Source organism: Phascolarctos cinereus, unplaced genomic scaffold (assembly GCF_003287225.1).
Source record: "Phascolarctos cinereus isolate Bilbo 61053 unplaced genomic scaffold, phaCin_HiC Scaffold_4;HRSCAF=312, whole genome shotgun sequence".
Lineage (NCBI taxonomy): Eukaryota > Metazoa > Chordata > Mammalia > Diprotodontia > Phascolarctidae > Phascolarctos > Phascolarctos cinereus.
In genome coordinates, this window is record NW_027555847.1 from 532,076,034 (window position 1) to 532,094,780 (window position 18,747).

Consider the following 18,747-nt stretch of genomic DNA (forward strand, 5'->3'; position numbering starts at 1 on the left):
TATCTAACTTTCTGCTTATTCACTTACATAGCTCTAAGCCCAGGGTTCCCAGTTCCCAGAGATTCCTAGTTCATTATGTAACTCAACAATACAAGAAGAAAGCTGTAATCATGTTACTGAGCAACAAACACTTACATACTATGCCAATGATACTCTGCTAAGTACTAAGGTTATCTTTTGTTCTCCACACAAAATTTATATTCTCCTGTCATCAGCATTCTCAGCTTCTTTAAATTTCCCAATGTTTTCCAATTTAAATGAGTACACAGTGCCCACGTTATGAAAATTTGACCCAAAATTTCATTTGTTGACCACTTGTTTGCAACTGAACTAATTCTTCTACAGAAACTATATCCCATACACATGGATCAGTTCCATATGAGCCCACAAACACCTGTTTACCCATAATTTGCCTGAAGTCTCATACAAGTAGTATTCTACTTAAATGTTTTAGCCATCATGCATTATAGAGCTTCTGTGGAAAATAAGTTGAGTTACAAAGACAATGCTAGAGATTTCTCCTCATGTTTAATCATTACTAGAGAAGTAATTGGAGTAAGAAGTCCTCTAGTTTTTTAGTTATCTATCATGTTGTGGGCAGAAGATTTAGCCCATTTGTTAGGGGTATATATGTTAAGGGATTAGGTTCGAGGTATTGTGTGAGTAATAGCATCATAGGATTTAGACCTGTAAGTGATCTTTAGAAGTCAATCAGAACTTTCTTGCAATATAAACACCAAGGGCATGGCTCAATCTTGGATAATTCCTTCTCAGTTACTTTATATTCTTCTGAGTGCCCCACTTATTGCCTTGCCTTTTTCTGTTTCTAGTATTAACTCCTGTTGCTTCTCAGTTGTTTCCTTTCTTCTCTGGTAGAATTATGTTTAACAGCTTTCTCTCTGGTCCTTTTTGTCAAGTAAATATAAGGGTGGAGGCACTTTATTTAGTCCTGATAAATTTACCAGGTAAGAAGATATATTGATTAGGAAGAAAATACCCTAGATGTGACAAGGCCTAGACACCTGCCTAGACCTGACAGGAAGTCTCTTTTAGATTAATAAAATTAAATTAAATACAGATAAATATAAAATATTCTATTTTTGTTTCCCAAATCAACTTTATAAGGACAAGATGGGGTTAATGTAGCTATAGAACAGCCTAAAAGTATCTGGAGAGGAGTGATCAAAATCAATGTGAATTAGTAGCATGATATGATAGCTAATCCTAAACTACATTAAAAAAGATACAGTATGCAAGATTAGGGAGGCAACAGTCTTATTGCCCCTGTTAGACCATATTTGCATCACTATATTAATAAATTATCAATCATTCATATCTATGGGTGTAGCAAGTATTCTGTAGAATTAGTGATGTGTTTATGGGTAGAGGGTGCTGAGAGAAATTAATGTTATACTATGAAATTAATAAATAAATATTAATTGTGATCCATCTTTTTTCCGTCTATTTTCTGTAAAGGCCCAACTGCTGTTAAGGTCAGTCAGCTTCTGAAGGGCATAGGTGATTGATTAGATTGCTCCTACCCCTCAAGGAACATGCTTCTCAATTTTGGTACACCCCACCAAACTAGAAGACCTAATTTCTGTTTACAGTATAAACAAAATCCAGTCTGGGCAATCCCTTACCTTGAGAGAAGGAACTCTTGCCCTTGGTTACCTCCATTAGAGTTTAGGGTGATCCAGCTCATGAGAAGAAAACCAGCTAGAGAATCTGAGATGGAAATGGCTTCCCTTGCCTAGATTACTGGTGGGTGTTAAGCGGCATGGTCAAGCCACATTCTCAGCAGGAGCAGCTGAAGACTTTTAGCCTACCTCCTCATTAAATATCCACTAATCAAGGTTGATTTTCACTTGTCAATGGAATTCCTATTCAGAAGGTGTTTAAGGCCTTCCAGCAAATCCCTTGGAGTCTTTGGTTACTGAAAGAAACCACTAACCAGTTATTTATTGATTGTTGGCTACCGTAATTAATAAATTGATTATTAATTACACAGAAACTTTGTCTCTTGCAATTTTCATTCATAGCAGGGTTGTGAAATGGGAGTTCAATAGGCACAAGAATATCTTTTATAAATGACCATATATGGGATATGGAGGGAAGCAAATGTTTTCAAACCCTGTGGTCATTTCCTTAGGAGAAGTTCTTATATGCTCAAAGTTATGATAAAGAGGCTTACTCCACAGGGAATTTAAGTTTTAAACAGTAGTAGAATAAATTACTTCCATTCCTAGCTTGCCAAAATGCTATTTCCTCCTCCATTTGTTGAATTAATGTTTTGGAGTTTTGAGGAGGCAATCTGACTTTGTATTTGTGTTTGCATTAAGACTTTTGCACCTATGTTACAATAAAGAATAAACAAATCTAATCAGCGATTTACCACCAGATGCTAAGGCACCCTTTCCAAATATTTTATATTCAGTGAATATATTCAGTTTATTCATTACATGTATGTCAAATTATGTAAATTATATATTATAAATGTATTATAATATATATATATATTTTATAATTATATATACATACATATATAGCTTTACCCTTTGAAAAGGAAGGAAGGATACAAAAAATTAATGCATATTTACTACATGCCAGGAACTGTATAAGCACTGGGGAGACAAATACAAAAAAATGATCTTTCATTCTAATGGAGAAAAAAAGCATATAAAAGGGAGCTGAAAAGTGGAAGTGAATGCATGAAGGTACCCAATGAGGGGCATGATTTTGAAACCTTGTAAGTGAGAAACAAGGTCAAAAAGTAAATAAAGTCAGGCTGTCTTGGATTCTTCAACAAAAAGGAGGCTTTATGACAAGTGAGATTGGCCTCCTTTAGTGATATTCCAGGATGGATGGAGTTGGTAGGCTGTTCTGGGGTGAAGAGGCTCAAGTACTGAGATAAATGAATTAGAATGCAAACTCCTTGAGGGTAGGGACTTTCTTGAATCCCGCAGTTCATCAAAGTGCCTCACCCATTGTAATCTAATTAACACAAGCTTATTAATTGATTAATCAGAGCCTAAAAACTTACTACAGGCATCTAGCAAGAGTGATATGGTGGGCCAAGAGCAATGCCAATTTAGAAATTACCTCACTTGTGAAATCTTACAGAGGATGCTGGTGGACAATCAATAGCAATATTGTCTCATAAAATAGGAAGAGCTGGTCAAAGGGAAAAAAAAAGAAACAGCTTTATGGAAACTTTCTTATGAAGAGAACTTTGACTGTTCATACAAAAAACACTTACGGGTGATCCTCAAAGAAAGACAACAAAGATATTAGATGATTGACTCTCAAGGTATCTGACAAAGAAAGATAACAAATACTTTGAAAAAAAAATCATGCCTTATTTCACAAAAAGTAAATGGTTAGAGAAAAGTGAATGAGTAATTATAGAGTACCTTAATGAGAGCAGGCTACACATTTATGAAAGTTACCCTTGATGGAAGTATGAAAGAATAGGCCAAATTTTTCAGATGATTTACTACAAGTGATGAAATATTTGATCTTAAAATTGATATAATGATATAGAGAATATAAGATGCCACCATATTAATAGCTAGTTGACAATAAAACAAATACATACATTTATTCCATAGGTAAAAATATTGTCTTAAATACTCACCAAAATAAGACAAAATAAATATCTCACATTTATAGGCCAGAATTATACTGTTATTTGAAATTTTAAACAACAGATATTTTTCCTCACCAACCCTTTCATTATTAATAAAAACCATGGCATAAAACAGGGAGATACATATTTTCCACCATCATAGAGTATGTATAATGCACTATCCAAAGGAAAGAAACTTTGATAAAAGACCATAAGGTCATCCAGATACTTTTATTGGAAGATGAAATCATACTTATCAAGACCCTTCTTTGCAAAACTTTCTAAATGAGATTTATAAGCACTCAAAAAGCTTACGTCTAACCTTCTACAAAGGAAATTTTTAAAAACATACTTTTTTATTATTTGAATTACAATATGCAGTTAAAAGAGCAAAGCATAGAGCATATCCATCATGACAAATATCTTAGACATTGAGTCTAGGGCTGACTAGGAGACAAGCTTCCATGAGTGTCATTTTTTTTCATCAACAATAATCTTCTAGTAATACTGTATGTCTATGAGTTATGAAATACCATGGATTGAACAGTCAAATTTTCAGGTTATGAAAAGGCATGGTGTTTGTGAACAAGTTTAGAATAAGACAAGGAAAGAATTTTTAATAACTTGACCCATGTTGGATAAGTGATGTCATCAGAGATTTGTTACTAGAAAAAGATAGTGACTGGTCATAAAGCAAAAGTGATACATAACCAGTGGAGAGTTCACATACCCACCTGGTAGCTAAACAGTGTCAAAAGATTTATCAGTAGTCCCTGGAGTGTTGAGTACCTCTGAAGAATTTATAGGACATCAGAATTGTTCAGGATGAGTAGGCATTAATGGATTACTCTCTGCAGCACATGGAAAAGCTCGTAAATCCATTGAAATATGGAAGTGTGGAACAAGTTATTCTAGTGGCCTGGGTTGCATTACCCTTTTTCTCCATAGCTGCTCTGGCTGTCAGGTCTTTTACTATGCACAGAATCAGGATATCAGGTGTAAAAGATCTCAACAGTTTTCTAAAATAATCGGTGTCCAAACAGAAATTCACCCCTATGACATTCATTGTCCTTCCACCAGAAAGCCTCTAATAAAGCATACCCACTGTTTCCTAAAGCAGCCCATTCCATAAAAAACAAAACAAAAGAAAACAGAAAAACAAATACAAACAAAACCAAAACAAAACAAAACAAAAAACTCTAGTATTTAAATTTAGCCTTAAAATGAACCCATACCCACTTTTCAGCACTGTTTCTGCAGTACCTTCTTACTTGTCTCTAAAACTTCTGTTCCTTCAGCCTTCTGCATTTGATTCAGGACACACTTCATATCTGTCACTAACTCAATCATCTTAGATGAAAAGTTAACACTCTATCCACCCCTGTCATTTCCCATACCCAGAGGATATTTTCTCTTCCTCATCCTCTATCTACTCATCTTCCTTCTCTTTCTCATCTATTTCCTTGAGCTTCATCCGTGATTATATGTTTATCTCTAGAATTAAGAAAATGTATCAATATTCTCAAATATTCCTAGGGAGGAGCTCTGTATACACTGTTCAAAAATCTTCCAACGTTGCTAGAATTCTTGATTCTGAAATAGGCAAAGGAACTTTCAGTTTTCTCTGAAGGGAAAAAGAGCCACTTAAGAGTTTTCAGTGTAATTAGATGGCAGAGTAGAGAGAGTGCCAGGGCTGGAGTCAGGAAAACTCATCTTTGTGAGTTCAAATCTGGTCTCAAATAGCTGTATGACTCTGGGCAAGTCACATAATCCCGTTTGCCTCAGTTCTTCATCTGTGAAATTAGCTCACATCCTCTCACCTCTTATATCCAATGAGTTGTCAAGCTCTGGTGTTTCTACCTTCATAACATAATTTGAGTATATCCCTTTCTCAACTCTGATACTGTCACTGCCCTGGTGCAGGCTCCCCATAATCTCCCAGTTGTGCTATTACAAGAGCCAGATTTGTTAGCTTTCTCTTCTTCACTCTCACTCAATTTCAGGCCATCTTCCTCTCAACTGTCAAATTTATTTTCCTTAAGTGTAGGCCTTTTAATAAATGCTAGTAGCTCCTATTTTAAATTGGTTTAAATTTAAAATTTGAACCAGTTAAAACCAGTTCAGACCAGTTTAAACTGGTTAAAACTGGTTCAGGCTGTCTAATCAAACCAGTTAAAAGCAGTTCAAACTGGTTTAAACCAGTGCAGTCCTTTTCAAAACAGGTTCAGACAAGTTTAAACCATTTAAAACCAGTGAGCAGTTCAGACTAACTACAGTTCCTAGTTGCTGGAAGTTATTTTCTCCCCTTCATGGAGTAATCAGTAATTTTACCCTAGATATGCTTCTTTTCTGTACTTCACATGAAGTCTACCCTTGTCTCTTGGGTCTAGAAGGCCAATAGAAAGATGGAAAGTCCTCCAAAGTTCATAAAGTGGCCCTGTTTGACCAATGAGGAAAGGAAATAAGATTGATGCCAAAATCTCACCCTTCTGTCTTCTTCAAATAATTCCTTATGACAAGCATCTCTCTTTCATTTTTATCATTGGATACTCTCTTGAATCTGAATCTCAAATAGCCTGAATTGACTTAATAATTTATTGATGACCCCTAGGGCAGGACAGAATTTCCTCAGCCAATCTAAATACCCTTTTTGTACAATATAATTTCCAGTTCATACAATGGCTCATCAGAAACACCAAAATTGCTCAAGGCCTTTTAACACTTCTTTGGATTGCCTTTGATTGATTTAATTCAACCAAGAAGCATTCCTACCTGGTTAAGGAACCAGGGTATTATTTTATCACTTACATTGTGTGAGGTGGGTTAATTTGACTGATTAACTCAACTGCTGCTATCTTTGCAGTCTATTAAAGTGAATTAATGAACCAACTCCCACTTTCCATCTCTTCAGACTCTTTTTTTTTCATTTTATCTTTCAGTTCTTTTGCCTCTTCACCCTGGGGAACTTGGCTTTCATTGCATTCAGGAACTTATCTCTCTGGTTACCTGGGCAAATATGTATAATTCACTTGTGTTTATAGATGGGAGAATGGAGTCATCCTTCTCTTCCAATTTAGCTTCACTCCAGTAGTAGCCGCAATCTGAAGAAGTCCTGATGAGATTAAAAATGTGGTCTTTTAACTTGATTTAATAGACTAAGATGGCCAGTTCCTCTGAAAATAGAGTACTATCCTGAGTTTCAATCAATCATCACGTATTTTCTCTGTCCTTTCAGCAAGTCACCACTTGGTGGAAGCAAATTCCAATGTGAGGTGCTTGCAAATAAAGACACACACCCTGAAATATCATTTTGACTGATTTGTGAATGTCTCTGGAAGCACAATGAACAAGATTCAGAATTGAATTGAAAGAGGACTTTGGACTAGAACACATTTGGGAATTTGTACAGTTCTTTCAATGATCCCAAATTGTTCTATGTTATAAAAAGAAAACAAACAAAAAATAGAACAAACAAATAAAAAACACTTCTTGAACAAACCTGTTTGATTTTGGGTGATCAAAAATCTTGGTCCTGAAAGAATTGACTTAAAGTTAACCCAAATGGAGGTGGTGAAAGATGGATGACATAAATATACTGTTATTATTTGTCCTTCATTTTGGAAGAGGGCTAGTAACATCATATATTGACTGTAGAGGGAAATGAACTGAAGTAAGTCAGAGTTTCACAATGTTATCAGCCTCACTCTCTCTCAGTCACCAAAGTCCACTGGTAGGATAAAAGTCAAGATGACTGGAGAGCTGCAAGTGATCCACTGTGCCTGCCTCAGCCACCATTCATGACCATTGGAACAAATTCTAGTCATTCAGCCATTACACCAGGGGAAATTTTAACATGCTTTGGGTTAGACATACCCTTAACTCACCAGAAAGTTTGAGTGTTGTTAGTTACCCAAAGCATGGTTTAGCCCATTTACCAAGATGCTTCATTAGGCATCCTACATCTTCTTGGAGCCACAGATGAGAGTTGAATGAATCTGGTGGACACCAAATGTGAATAAGTAGCCCTGAAAAGGGCTCCATAAACCCTCACACCAGAGACAGTAATGTTTTTGAACACCCCACACACTCCATAGATATGCTGCAGTATCTTTATATTACATTTTCCCCAATGACATCTTGTACAAAAAAAAAGTATTAAAATTATTCAAGAGACGTATAGCTTGAAAAGTAAGTTGAATGATCACATAACAATAATAGGAGATGCCACATTGATAACCTAGATAGTTCATTATCCCTGAAAGACTTTAAAGAATATAATAGGATATCCTTCAGCAAATCACACAGGTTTAATTGGAAGATGATTCAAGAAAATAATGGGTAAGAATTGCACAGGATAAATAAAGGTGGTAGAGAGCTTATTGCTGGTTAAATAACAGAACAACCCAAACTACCTAAGGACCAATTTAGAATGAAATCCAGTTCAACATTGATATTCTAAGTACAAATAGAGCAATTATTTCAGTTATGTCTCTATTTTAAGGATATTAAACTTCAAACTAGCAATTTGATTTTAAAAGCACTTTCACTAATATGAATAGGGTAGTATGCTATGATTAGCCAAGAACATTTAATTGAACATAATTAACATCCCCAAATATAATATTTAATATAATAAAAATTAAGTGGTAAAGTTAAACAGTGCAGTTCCTTAATAGGTGAGTGGAGAATGAAAACTGTGTTATGATTATAAAATTATATTACAACTAGCACTTTTGATTTAAGAGATAATATTGAAGTTAAATAACCACTGTAATCAATTTCATGGCTAATCAACCTGTCAAAATGGAAAAATCTCACAAGATATTTTGAATTTCATGGAAGCTGAGGAAAGAAGCATCCTAAATGTAAGCCAAAGTAGAAAGAAAAATCTTCTAAGCCAGTCCTTCCACAGAATGGTTTCTAGTGGGCAGAGTGAGGAGATTATTAAAATTATGTTTTTCTTTAAATGAGTGTATGGAAGACTCTAGATATGATAGTTTAGTTAGAGGAAAAGAATATATCTTATTTCTCAGAAGACAGAAGAGTAAGAAATTCTAAAGGAGCTTATCTCCTCATTATCCCACTTAAAATCAGTAATAGAAATACTAAAATAAAGAACTTCCTACCATGATAAAACATACAAACAACCAATCAAACAGAAATTATCAAAAGAATGAGTAAAGCGAAGAATACTTGAACAGAATGGAAGCAGTTATAGATTAAAATGGAGGGGGATGCTGGAAGGAAAAAAAAACAATGAAACAATATCAATAGCGACTTTGAAAATAAAACTAATAATAATTGAGGAAGTGAATAGAGCACCACATTTGGAATCAAGAAAGTCTGAATTCAAACCTAACCCCAGAAACTTCCTAGTTGTATGATACAAGTCAAGTCACTTATCCTCTCAGACTCATTTTCCTCATCTATAAAATGAGTGTAATAATAGTATCTACGTCCTGGGGCCATAGGGAGGAGCAAATGACAGAATATTTGTAAAACAATTTTCAAGTCTTGAAGCCCTGTGTAGGTGCTAACTAGCCATAAATAACCCTGCCTCAGAAACTAACTAGCTGTATGACCCTGGGCAAGTTGTTTAACTTCTCTATAATTCTGTTTCCTCATTTGTAAAATGAAAAAGATTCATCAGATAACCTCAAATTTCCTTTGAAGCACAGTGATCTCAGGAAAAATAATGCACCAAACATTTAGAAATACATAGATTGAACATTAAATTAAATGAGGATTTGATTTATTTTTTACTAAAGGACAAAATGGTAAGAGTAGAAGCAGAACAAAAAAAGAACTACAAAAACAGTAAAATGAGAATATTTTTACATATAATCATATACATGTATACATATGTGTATGTATTTGAAAGAATGCAGAAATGGCAATGCTTCTGGAGGATACATTTTTTAAAAATGATAATTTAAAATTTATTGGGTTTTTCTCATAATGGTAAACATTCAAACAATCTGATATGGTTGTTTCAGAACATTATGCAAGTAAATTTACAATGGAAAAAAAATAAAAAGAGATCTATTTTAAAGGTTACAAAATCCAGGGCATCAAAATTGGTGAATCTAAAATTCAACAAACTCAAACCCATCACCAGCAACCTTCAAAAGCACAATAACAGCAAAAAGATGGGTTCATATACAAAAAACAAAAACAAGTAATTCTTTTTTATATACTACAACAATAAAAAACTAGCAGAAAAAACTCTTGCATGTATACACAGAAAGTAAAGAGAAATAGGATACATTCACAAAATCAGTTTCCCAAAAATATCAAGCATTATTAAAAACACATAGAATTGAACATTAAAGATCAAAATGACTTTGACTACTACCAGATTTCAAATTATATTAAAAAGTGGTAATAAAAAAATGTTGCTTACTAAGAAAAGGAGCGATGAATCAGTGGAAAATATTGGGTTCATAATACATACGAGTAAATGACTATAAGTAGTCTTTCATTTGATAAACTCAATGATCCAAGTTTTGGGGCCAACACCTGAGTATTTGACAAAATTGCAGGGAAAACTGGAAAGCAGTTTGATACAAACTAGGTACAGACCAACATCTGTATAACAATACTGCATACCAACATAAGGTCTAACAGCATACCAACAACATATAACAATATAAGGTCAAAATGCTAGATGATTTAGACATAAAGGGTGGTATCTCATATCCTAAGCAAATTAGGGTAGCATAAAAAAATTTATCTGTCATATATATGGATAAAGGAAGAATTTATCGCCAAAGAAAAGATAAAAAAAAAACATTACAAGAAGTAAAATGAATAGTTTTGACTGATTTAAATTAAAAGGGTTTTATACAAACAAAATAAATGCAGCCAAGATTAGAAGGAAAGCAAGAAACCTGACTTGTAGAATACAAATTAATATTTCAAAACATTTTTTACATAGAGAAAAGAGCCTCCAAAGGAGACCTATGTCATGAAGTTAAGTCTAATGGATTACTTTTTATTAGCTCTGATTCAATAATGATTACTACAGTTGAGTAAGGTGGGTGATCAAATAACAACAATAGTATTTTGGCTAGCACTGTATAGATAGGCTTGAGGAAATCAAATGAGGAGAATGGAAGTAAAGAATAAATTCATCCCAGTCACTACAAATATGGAAAAGGAACAAAATGAAATAGGGATAAGAAGCTAAGGATGGACAATTCCAGAGCAAATCACCTGGAGAATTGACCTTCCACATGCTATCTAAAGTAAATAGAACAAAATGTAGGAATTTTGTTCATTGTTTATAGGTATTTGTAGCACTCCCTTTGGCATGTGTGAAAAGCCCTTCCTTTTGGCTCTAATGACTCATTTCATTGGTTACCATACCAGAATTATTTTGATATATTAATGGGAGCAATTCTAACATCAGATTTCTCCTTCATTCTTCCTTTTAGGTTTGAGTTTGGCATTCTGAGCTCCAGATCATAATGGGTTGGGGAGAAAGGGAAATGTATACATCTATTTACAAATACATAAATACATGTGTGCACACATATATACACTTGTATGTATATAATTTTACAACAAACCTGGTAATAAGGCTCTCAAAGTAAAACTCATTCTTGAATTACTAAGTCATCTATGCTGGATACATACTTGAAGCTTTTAAATTTAGGTAAAATGTGCCAGACCTTGTGTTTCACTGGCTTGGATGTCAAGGGGTAGGGGCTGGGGTATGACATGTAGAGTTTTCATATGTTCTTCATTGAGGGAGGAGGATAGAGTCATTGTTTTTCTTCTGTTTTCAATTTTGTGTTCTACTTCTATCATTTTTTTCATCCTTGTCTTTGTGTGCATTGTTTCCTTTTATTGAAGTTCATTAACTATTCTTTTAATAATTTGTTGTATAATTTTAATAGAAATGGAAGTCAGGCTCATTACCTTATGCTTTTGGCCTCTGTTTTCTTCCACAGATTAAGAGATGGCCAGTAGTGGAGCAATGATACAACTCTAAAGGAATCACATGGTAAGAGACAGACATACATTGAGTATTTGAAGAAGCACGTGATAGAGTCAGATATAGGTGTACTCATTCCATAAAAAGGGATAATCTATTGACAACAATTGTGAACCTCAAACTCTTGTGTATAATAATAGGGTTGTGTGTGGTGGGAGAGGAATTTTTAATGCCCTAGGTAGCATGATCTTGGAATCTAGCCTTATAATCTGAGAAATCATCTTGCTCCAGGTGTAATTCCAAATTCAAATCTTCAGAGATTAGATTTAGTGAGATCTAGCAAAATAAAGCATATTTCTTGGTGAAAGAGGAGGATTACCTGCTTATTTCCTTAGAGAGCAATACCTTACTTCCAATGTAAAGCTACCCCCTGATAACATAGGAGGATCCCATTTATAAGAGACATTCTCAACAGTATTCAAAACCCACCTTAGGAAAGACTAAATCAATGCTTTCCATTGCTACCACTTCTATAGGTGTTAGCATTGAATATATGGATGAGTCTACCACTAATATAATTACTGTAATGATCACATTTCATAGACTTTGCACACTGAGCATGATAAAATCATTATAATTTTTAGCTAGGTTTTCATATGGAAGTAGAGTTAGCATCCTTCTCATATTTTGTATGTTCCAAGCAAACTGGCTTACTTACTTCCTCTCATACACAGTGTCACATGCTGTCCTCAACCTCTGTTCCTTTGTCACAAGCTATCTCCCAGGTTTTACCTCCTCATTTCTGTACCTTGCAATCTCTTAGCTTCCATTAAGGGTCTGCTAAAATTCTACCTCCTACATGAAGCTCCACTCTCTTCTTCACATGCACTTATTAATACTCTGTTCCCTCTCCCCAAAATTATATAATATTAACTTTGCATAGGTTTATTAATTAATCCAGTAGAATTTGAGTTGCAATGAGGTCAGGGAATATATTCAGTTTTGAGTTTTTATCTGTAACACCTGTTTCTAAATTTGGCACCTAAATAAATCAGTAGGCTATTGATAAGCTTGTTGAATCAAAACAAACATTGTTTTCTTCATCAATGTCATTTAAGGAATATTTAAAATTTAATATTGGAGTATCTGAGGCTACTTAAAGAAGCATATGCTGCCTCAAAGAATAGAAATATGGATTTCCAAAGAACAGATATATAGTATAGGCAATATCATTTTGAGAGCAGTAAGGGATTGCTCTACAATGTAGATCAAAAAGAGAAAAATAACAAATAAAAAAAAGATGTACTTTTAAGTAATTTAACAAAAAAAACAACACTCTAATGATATAGAAAATTAGTAAGATATTCATAACTGTTAATAAACTCAGAAGTTGCTACTTGGTACAATGGTGGATAAAGCAGTGGGCCTGGAGGCAAGAAAACCTAAGTTGAAATTCATCTTCAGATATTTATTAGCTGTGTGACCCTAGCTTAGTAAATTAACCCCTGTCTGTCTCAGTTCTTTTATCAGTAAAATCAAGATAATAATAGCATCTGAGGCTGTTGTGAAGATCAAATTAGATAACATTTGTAAAATAATTTGGAAACCTTAAAGAAAGATATGAATGCTACCTAATATTAATATTAAAAGTCTACTTTCTTGTCTCTCTAAAAGCTTTATGCAATAGGAATATAGCATAGATCAGTATTAAGAGTATAATTAGTAACGAAATAAAAAGTGAACAGTCAGTTTTGGGGAAAAAATTCTCAAACTATAAGTCACACATTTGTATCTAAAATACAGAGAATATAAGAGACCACTGAGGCTATTATTTTTTGACTTTACAAAACTATTTCATTTGGCAGAGTATAACATCACCTTCAAATCTCTCCGATATGTATGCCCATGAACTTGATAAAATCTTTAAAGTTTCCTCAGAAGAAACAAGAAGAAAGGCCATTTTTGGACAATTATTTGATTGTTAACATCAACTGAGACATAAAACAGGGAAAGATATGTTTGTCAGTGTCTTAGAGGATGCTCAGCACAATGTCTAAATAAAAGCGGGATTCATCATAGATGTATTAAACCAATTTGATGTTGCAGGTCTAAAGGATGTATTGATAGCTCCTTTCCAAGGGATATACAAATAATAATCATTTTCTCTAGCATAAATCTTGAGTGAATATAGTAGAACAACAAAACTCAGTGACTGATTTAAAAAAAAAAACTCTGAATGCTCTTAGTGTGTCTCAACCTTGGGTCATTTTTGCAATTTGCATGAAATCTTTCAGTTAATTTGAAATGCTACATAATGTACTGGCTCCTAAATTAGAAGGTAAGTGAATGAGACATATTTAGACCAGAAGAATTAGCTCCATTATGTGGTCATTTAACTAGAAGATTGAATTGGGGATCCTGGGCTCCAGGCAGGTTGCTATTTAACTTCTAAATTCAACTTCTAGCCCATTAAGTTATTTGAACAAAGATAAAGGGGGAAAAGATTCATTGTTAATTATTTTACAATATGAACTGAACTTGTAAAATGTAAAAATTCTTTCTCCATGCTTTAAAAAGTAGTGTGCACCTTCAGATATGGAATAGAAGCTTCCAGGCAAGTGATCTCATTAGCAAGTGATACCATCACATGATCTCAAGTATTTTAATTTAATCTATTTATTTTCTATTGTCTTTTGTTTTGGCATGACATCAGAGGCATGTGTACATATCTGTTTAGATTCTCACAGATTCTACTCACTTTTTTTCTCCTCTTCTCAATCCCCAAAACACACACATACACACACAAAAGGCCCAAGATAATTTACTTATGGTTAACCGAACTACGAGTAACTGAACTTAATTATGTTTAAGGACTGAGTGAATCAATAATCAGTCAGTAACCTTTTATTTTTTTTTTTGTTTTTTTGGTTCTATTTTTTATTTTATTAGTTTATTTTGACTTATCAATGATCACTTCCATATGCTTTTGAGTTTAAAATTTTTCTCCCCCTTACTCCCCACCACCCTCTCCACAGCACACAATCTGATATAGGGTATACATTTACATTCCTATTAAACATATTTTCACATTAGTGAAGTTTTAAGTAAAAATTAACACCAATAGGAGGAATCGTCAGAAAGAGGAAACGAAACTCAACAGAAGACAAAAAAAAAGATAGCAATTCAACTTCCATAGTTCTTTCTTTGGATGTGGATAGTATTTTCCATCCCAAGGCCTCTGGAGATGTCTTTGATCCTTGTGTTGCTGAGAAAGGTTAAGTTTATCAATATTAGTCATTGCACAACATGGCTGTTATCATGTACAATGTTCTCTTGTTTCTGCTCACTTCACTCACCATCAGACCATACAAGTCTTTCCAGGTTTTTCAGAAGTCAGCCTGTTTATCATTTTTATAGCACAATAGTATTCCATTACATTCATATACCACAACTTCCTCAGCTTTCCCCAATTGACGGGCATCCTCTCAATTTACAATTCTTTGCCACCACAAAAAGAGCTGCTATGAATATTTTTGTACATGTGGGTCCTTTACCCATTTGTATGATGTCTGTGGGATATAGCCCTAGAAGTGCTTTTATTGGGTCAAAGGGTATGCACATTTTTATAGCCCTTTGGGTCTCAAAATGGTTGGATCATTTCGTAACTCCACCAACAATGCATTAGTGTTGCAACTTTCCAACATCTTCTCCAACATTTATCATTTTCCTGTTTTGTCATGTTGGCCAATCTGATAGGTGTGATGTGGTACCTCAGAGTTGTTTTGATTTGCATTTCTCTAATCAATAATGATTTAGAGCACTTTTTCATATGACTATAGATGGCTTTAATTTCATCTGAGAACTGTCTGTTCATATCCTCTGACCATTTATCAATTGGGGAATGGCTTATATTCTTATAAATTTGTCTTAATTCTCTATATATATTAGAAATGAGGCCCTTATCAGAGACTGGTTGTAAAAATTCTTTCCCAGTTTTCTACCTTCCTTCTAATCTTAGTTGCATTGGCTTTGTTTGTGCAAAAACTTTTCAATTTAATGTAATCAAAATTATCCATTTTGCTTTTCATAATGTTCTCTATCTCCTGTTTGGTCATGAATTCTTCTGTTCTCCATAGATCTGATAGGTAAACTATTCCTTGTTCTCCAGTTTACTTATGTATCAGCCTTTATATCTAAGTCATGAACCCATTTTGACTTTATTTTGGTATATGGTGTGAGATTTGGTCTATGCCTAGTTTCTGCCTACTCTTTTCCAGTTTTCCCAGCAGTTTTTTTTTCAAAGAGTGGGTTCTTATCCCAGAAGCTGGGGTCTTTGGGTTTATCAAATAATAGATTACTATAGTCATTGACTACTGTGTCTTGCATATTTAACCTATTCCACTGATCCACCTCTATTTCTTAGCCAGTACAAGCAGTTTTGATGATTGCTGCTTTATAATACAATTTAAGATCTGGAATTGCTAGGCCACCTTCCCCTGCATTTCTTTTCATTAGTTCTTTGATATTCTGGACCTTTTGTTTTCCAAATGAACCTTGTTATTATTTTTTCTAACTCTATAAAATAATTTTTTGGTAGTTTGATTGGTATGGCACTGAATAAGTAAATTAGCTTAGGTAGGATTGTCATTTTTATTATATTAGCTCAGCCTACCCATGAGCAACTGATGTTTTTCCAATTATTTAGATCTGATTTATTTGTGTGAAAAGTGTTTTGTAATTGTGTTCATAGAGTTTGGGTTTGTTTTGGGAGGTAGACTCCGAAATATTTTATAATGTCTACAGTAAGTTTAAATGGATTTCTCTTTCTATCTCTTGCTGTTGGGCTTTGTTGGTAATATATAGAAATGCATGATTTATGTGGGTTTTTTTATAGCCTGAAACTTTGCTAAAGTTGTTTATTATTTCAAGTAGTTTTTTACTTGATTCTCTAGGATTCTCTAAGTATATCATCATGTCATCTGCAAAGAGTGATAGCTTTGTTTCTTCTTTGCCTATTCTAATACCTTCAATTTCTTTTTCTTCTCTTATTGCTAAAGCTAAGTTTCCAGTACATATTGAATAACAGTGGTGATAATGGACATCCTTGTTTCACCCCCAATCTTATTGGAAATGCTTCTAGCTGTCCCCATTACATATAATGCTTGCTGAAGGTTTTAGATAAGATGCTATTTATTATTTTAAGGAAGACTCCATTTACCTATGCTTTCTAGTGTTTTTAATAGGAATGGGTGTTGTATTTTGTCAAAAGCTTTTTCTGCATCTATTGAGATGATCATGTGGTTTCTGTTGGTTTTGGTGTTGATATGCTCAATTATGCTGATAGTTTTCCTAATATTGAACCAACCCTGCATTCCTGGTATAAATCCTACCTGGTCATATCTTGTGATAAGTTGCTGTAATCTATTTGCTAGTATTTTGTTTAAAATTTTTGCATCTATATTCATTAGAGAAATTGGTCTATAATTTTCTTTCTCTGTTTTGACTCTTCCTGGTTTAGGTATCAACACCATATTTGTATCATAAAAAGAATTTGGTAAGACTCCTTCTTCACCTATTTTCCCAAATAGTCTATATAGTATTGGAATTAATTGTTCTTTAAATGTTTGATAGAATTCGCATGTAAATCCATCTGGCCCTGGAGATTTTTTCCTAGGGAGTTCATCACATGTGTTGTTTTCATTTCTTTTTCTGAGATGGGGTTATTTAAGTATTTTACTTCCTCTTCGTTAATCTGGGCAATTTATATTTTGTAAATATGTATCCATTTCACTAAGATTGTCAAATTTGTTGGCATATAGTTGGGCAAAATAATTCCTAATTATTGTTTTAATTTCCTCTTCCTTGGTGGTAGCTTCACCCTTTTCATTCTTGATACTAGTAATTTGGTTTTCTTCTTTCTTTTTTTAATTAAATTAACCAAAGGTTTATCTATTTTATTGTTTTTTTCATAAAACCAGCTCTTAGTTTTATTTATTAGTTCAATAGTTTTCTTAATTTCAATTTTATTAATTTTTCCTTTGGTTTTCAATATTTCTAATTTGGTGTTTAGTTGAGGATTTTTAATTTGTTCTTTTTCTAGTTTTTTTAGTTGTATGCCCAATTCATTAATCTCCTCTTTTTCTATTTTATTTATGTAAGCATTTAGAGATATAAAACTTCCCCTAAGAACTGCTTTCGCTGCATCCCATAGGTTTTGGTATGTTGTCTCATTATTGTCATTCTCTTGAATGAAATTATTGATTGTTTCTATGATTTGTTGTTTGACCCAATCATTTTTTAGGATTAGATTATTTAGTTTCCAATTATTTTTTAGTCTATCTTTCCATGGCCCTTTATTACATATAATTTTTATTGCATCATGATCTGAAAAGGATGCATTTAATATTTCTGCCTTTCTGCATTGGATTGTGAGGTTTTTATGCCCTAGTACATGGTCAATTTTTGTGTATGTGCCATGTACTGCTGAGAAAAAAGTATATTCCTTTCTATCCCCATTCAGTTTTCTCCAGAGGTCTATCATACCTAACTTTTCTAATGCTCTATTCACCTCTTTAACTTCTTTCTTGTTTATTTTGTGGTTAGATTATTAGTGCAGAGAGGGGGAGGTTCAGGTCCCCACTAGTATAGTTTTGCTGTCTATTTCTTCCTGTAACTCCCTGAACTTCTCCTGTAAGAATTTGGATGCTATACATTTGGTTGCATATATGTTTAGTAATTATATTACTTCATTGTGTATGGTGCCTTTTAGCAGGATGTAGTTTCCTTCCTTATGTCTTTTGATTAGATCTATTTTTGCTTTTGCTTTGTCTGAGATCAAGAGTGCTACCCCTGCTTTTTTTACTTCAGCTGAAGCATAGTATATTCTGCTCCAGCCTTTTACCTTTACCTTGTATGTGTCACTCTTTTTCACATGTGTTTCCTGTAAAAAACATATTGTAGGATTATGGTTTTTAATCCATTCTGCTATCTGCTTCCATTTTATGGGACAGTTCATCCCATTCACATTCACAGTTATGATTACTATCTGAGTCTTTTTCTCCATCCTTTTTCCACATTTATGCTTTTCTTTCTCCTTTTCCCCCCTCACTAGTGTTTTGCTTTTGACCACTGCCTCCTTCAGTCCCTCCTACCTTCTATTATCCCTTTCCCTTTTCTTCCC